The sequence below is a fragment of the Coffea arabica genome, chromosome 7e (genome assembly GCF_036785885.1).
Source record: "Coffea arabica cultivar ET-39 chromosome 7e, Coffea Arabica ET-39 HiFi, whole genome shotgun sequence".
Classification (NCBI taxonomy): Eukaryota; Viridiplantae; Streptophyta; class Magnoliopsida; order Gentianales; family Rubiaceae; genus Coffea; species Coffea arabica.
The window spans coordinates 45,416,234-45,421,277 of NC_092323.1; the positions used below are offsets into that span (position 1 = coordinate 45,416,234).

The 5,044-nt window shown below is 32.1% G+C and overlaps 1 long non-coding RNA gene across 3 annotated transcripts; it reads left to right on the top strand.

The window, feature by feature from the left end:
- Positions 1–702: 702 nt before the first annotated feature.
- On the top strand, positions 703–4,340 carry LOC113701033 (uncharacterized). Of its 3 annotated transcripts, none has more exons than XR_011818095.1 (5): positions 703–982; positions 2,647–2,766; positions 3,225–3,305; positions 3,395–3,504; positions 4,034–4,340. It is a non-coding gene; the product is annotated as an uncharacterized lncRNA (long non-coding RNA). The 3 variants fall into 3 exon arrangements; XR_003450795.2 differs by having other exon boundaries at positions 3,398–3,504; XR_011818096.1 differs by having other exon boundaries at positions 2,710–2,766.
- The last annotated feature ends 704 nt before the right edge of the window (positions 4,341–5,044 follow it).

Sequence of the window (5,044 nt, forward strand, 5' to 3'; positions counted from 1 at the left end):
GAGTTTGTAAATTGAACTAGTTATTAAAGCAAATAAATCCTAAACTCTTTAGTTAATTAATTAAATCGATCTATTGCTTTAATTATTTATTTTTTAGTCAAAGGTAATAAATTAAATGTGAAGTTTTATGTTTGACTAATAGTAAATGAATTATTTATGAAAAACTATTTTTCCTATCTAATTGATCTTTTTTAAAAAAAAATTTTAATAAGAAAGAGTTGACTTTAAGAACTACGGTATTGCAAAAGGTACTTTTTATGACAAGGTAATTTTTGACAAAAGTCTAATTGACTGCAAAAAGTCATGTTTTATGACAAGTGTCAGGTTATCGTACAATAATTTAAAGCAAGAATAGCCATCAAAATTCGTGCTTCTCAATGTAAAATAATTGAAAATATTACTGTACTATTAGGCTAAAATAATGAAAGAAACATAAATAAGTTGTAGTAATTTCACAATTTCTAGACAGTGACGTGAATATTAACACTGGATGAGCTATTTGATATCATGAAAAAGCGAACTATTTGAAGTAGAAAAATGTACATTTACCACTAGTATTAATGCAGCAAATTTCTCATCCTTTATGAATAGTTTCAAAAAAGCATAAACAAATAGAAATTAATAATATATTACTAAAATTATACTTCAACTAAAAAGTAAAACTAAAAAACCTTTATTTGAAATTTTGCAACTAAACAAGAAAGGGGGGAAGCTAAGGAATTGAAATTTCATTAAACGTGAGTAAACAAAGAAGAGGCGCGGGTGTACATAAAACACTTAGAAATCAAGACCGGCTCCTAGTACTCTTTCACTATACACCATACGCCCAACACTTAGAACCAAAATGAGTTTCTCCCGCTTCATCTCTTCATCTTTGCCAAACAAAATAGAAGAACTTCTCCTCCTTATATCTGTTGATTGATTATGGCTCTGCAGTGTTGAATCGAAGACTTCCTCTACCATCAACGCTCTACAATAGAAGGTCCGCCCTTTCTCTTTTTTCTCCTGAAATTTTTCCCAAATTTTTTGCCCTAATTAATTTTTTGCTAAAAATTTCTCTCCAATTTTTTTGGGTTTCTTTTGATTTATGGATGGAGTCATCTCCTGATTGTGGAATTTGTTTTGTTGTGGATTTCTACCCTAAAATTTTTTCCCAACTTTTTCTTATACAAGACAAGGGGCTTTAGAGAGATTCGATTGTGGGTACATACCGATTTGTGATGGGCCTAGGAGGGCAAATTTAGTGTTTCATTTTTTGTGTTAGTGGGAATGGAAGAGAATCAGGAGTGATTTTGTGAATTTTTTGGTAGTGAGTGGTTGAATGCGAGGAAACTAGTTGGTAGAATGGTGTTGGGTTAAGAGGGAAATGAAAAATAGTGATTCGGGATTTAATTAAGTGGATAAGTAGCTCAAGATCTAGGTACAAGGTTTGGTGAAAATTTTTGTACTGTCAAAGATATCTTTTGTTTTGTTGAAATTTGGTTAATTGTAATGGGAATTTCACCAATAAACTATTTATTTAGTTGGAGTGTGCTTTCTCCTTCACATTGCCAAAGCGTGTATGGCCCTGTTTCTTGTTTGTTTGATTTGGAGTGGTAATTTTTTCCTATTTCCCAAAAAGCGATCTCATTAAGAAAAAAAGGAAAAAATAGATTTTTGTAAGATGGATTTGATGGTGGGATTTATGATACTAACTTCAACCATTACCATACCAGTCCTTTGTGTTCCTCCTGTTGTTCTAAACATCTAAATATATAGTCAAATTTGTCACTTCACTTAATAGTTAGGTCAATCTGCATTATGTCTATCATACGAGTCCTTTGTGTTCCTATTACTGCATTATGTCACTTCACTTAAAAGATGTTGGAAATGATACAAGGAAAGGCAATTGCTATAGACCTATGGCTATCCAAACAATATTAAGTGATCATGATAATCTGCTGATTCATCTGGGGTCTTATGAACTTAAAAGAATCACTTGAAATAGTCTTGACAATAGGAAAATAGTGGAGCTGATATGGAATTAGTCACATTTTAGTTGGGTCTTAACTTGTATGCCTTGATACAAGAAAAGCTTGAGCACATTAACCTAAAATGGAAAGCTAGTTAAAAGCTTTCACAAGTTAGTTCAATTTAGTATTTACCTACTAGGAGTTTGGCTTGTTATTTGAGATTGATATATAGTGCTGCTGTAATTTCACTGTGGATAATTAACCAACTCAGATTGAATCACTTAAGAATGAGGCATGAAGTTTAAGATGAGATGACTTTATAGATAGATACATACATAGTTGTGTCTTATAGGTGGATCATGGAGTTCACCTTTGCATATTCTGAGCGGTGAAAAATTCATCCTTATCTTATTTTTCATTCAATTAATTGAGAGCTTATCAGCTCAATAGCTTTTCACTTAACTATTAGGTACTTTTTAGTCTTAGGAAAGCAAAGTTAATTTGTTACAAGTCTATACCAGAGTAAAGTGATATATGCTAAGTGGCAACTAGAACGGCTATCTATTTATTTAATGTAAATACAGCTTTGAACAGAATTTTTGTAGAAAAGTTGCATTGTAGTATAGACTTTCATGTAATTACGTATGATGCCTGACCTCTGCATAATCAATTAATCCACTGGCTTCTTGTACAGATTGGATCACTGAGTTGAGTAATTCTCTGCAATTAACTTGTCCATTTTCTGCTGTAAATTTAGCTTCAGTCAACGAGCGACTTATGGACAAGGCCTACAAAATACCATGAAGAGCAAAAGGTATTGGTACCAGGACATGCCCTGATTTGGTTTTGACAGATTAAACTAAGCACAAATAAGTTGTGCAATCCATCTATTTACTCTTAATTTCTAAAAAAGTTGTGCAGTCCATCTAGCAACTTGTTTGGTCTATTTTGTCTCATTTAATCCTCTAAATGTTCTATTTTTTGCTTGTTAAAAAGACATCTCTGGAGCATAGATTATTTTGATTAGTTGAAATAATCTCTAGAGCATAGTCATCCCTAGTTAATAAAATCATTTACGACTGGTTAGCTCAAATATAGATTACGCTTGACTAAAGTTGATTGTAATGACTATGCTTGACTATCCTTTAATTTTTGAGCAATAATGCTCTATTCAGATTGATAGTTGTAGGTATTGCTAGATCAATCTGCATATGTACAATTTGATGTGAATTAAACTCCCAAAACTTAAATTGTTTGTACTGTGATTATTAGCTTTTGCAGTGATTGAAGCTACGGACATAGGCTCAATGTCTCACTAGGAGATTGTCATATAGCTGCATTTTTTACTTTAAAGTGAGTTAACACGAACTCTCTTTTTTTCCTTTTTCCTTTGTTTTTGTGATCACATGCACACTTAATTGGAAATGACTATCCAATCTCAGCAGCAACTGATGGAAACACTTGTGAGCCAACAAACTTAGATGCAGAAACAGCAGAATGAAATGCAGAGCCTGCTTAAATCTCTAAACACAACTGGAAGCTAGGCAGCAAGGTAATGAGAGCACATATGCTCGAAATTCATGGCAAAACCTTTTTCTGATCATACTTTTAATAAGGTAGATTTGTAATAGTACAAATCAAGTGCAATATGAATCATGGACATAATTTTCTGCCCAATTGACTTAATGAGGGTATTTATATAGATGGTTTAATTTTGGGTAGTAAGCTAATTTAAAATAACCTTTTACGAGTTGAAGAATGAACTTAATCAAGTTATTGTAGCACAGCAATTTGCAGCGAATCATTGTTTTATGTTATCCATGGCTAATTTTTATAAGTAACAATCCTTTGTCTTCAGTAGAACATATAGAATATAAATAAGTTATTGATATTACTAATACTTTAATAGCTAAGTTTTGAGTTCATTTGGGATATTGTTCTTGTTATGACAATTAATCACCTTCTTTATTCTTTTCCTTGCTAATTTCCTACTCATTATTTGAGTTTGTGATAAGTAAATCTAAGATTTTTTTCCTTTTCAAAATGCTTGTTACTTACTATTGTTATACTACTTTATGCAGACAAATGCTACTATGTCAGATTTTGTGCAAAATTCACAGCTATTAAGTGGACTCAAGAAGGATGAAGATAAAGCTGCTTTTTTGGCTCGTGAAGTGTTTTGGAAGTTTTTATGACTTTTGAGGCTCGGATGCTTTTTGTAAACTTGATTGACTTTGCATGAACAATTTGGGTTACACAGTACCACTTCTATTGTAGTATTTGTAGGATGACATTGAACTTAAACATTATATTTTGGTCCTTTGTAGCATAATGGATGCTTTTAGCTATTAATTAGCAGGCCTTTTATGGTTCTTTTGATTTGATGAATTGTTGGATTCCTTTTTAGTATAATGGATGTTTTTAGATATTAATTAGCAGGCCTTATATGGTTCTAATTTGATGTATTGTTGGATTGGTTGCTTTTAGGACAATCGTTTGTATCAGGTTTTATAGTGACAATATATTGTTACTAATCAGATTTCTCCACTAACAACAAAAAGTTGTCACTAAATAGGGTGTATAACAAAAAGGTATATAGTGATGATAAATGTTGTCAGTAAAGAGCCATTTTTAGTGACGACTCTAAAGAGTTGTGAGTAACCAATCAATACCAACGGCAACTATGAAAAGGATTTTACTGACGACACTACTACGAGCATCATTGATATGGTGAAATGTCGTCATTATATATGTATTTATTATTGACAAAAAATATTGTCACTAATGAATAACATTTACTGACGACATTTAATGTTGTGACTGTGTACCTTTACCGATAGAGATTCACTGACGACTTTGTGACAACTAAAATGTTGTCAGTAAAACACGTTAGTGACGACTTTTACATTTTCTGTGATAATAATCAGTTGTCACTGATGACCAAATTTCTTGTAGTGTTTGTGAATATCTTATTGATGAAGTTACATAAATTGATTGGCCGAAAATCCACAAACATAGAAGGATTCGGTTTCTTCGGAATCAAAACAATAAGAGTGCTAGTAATCCCCTTCGGGATAGCTATTCCAGCCATG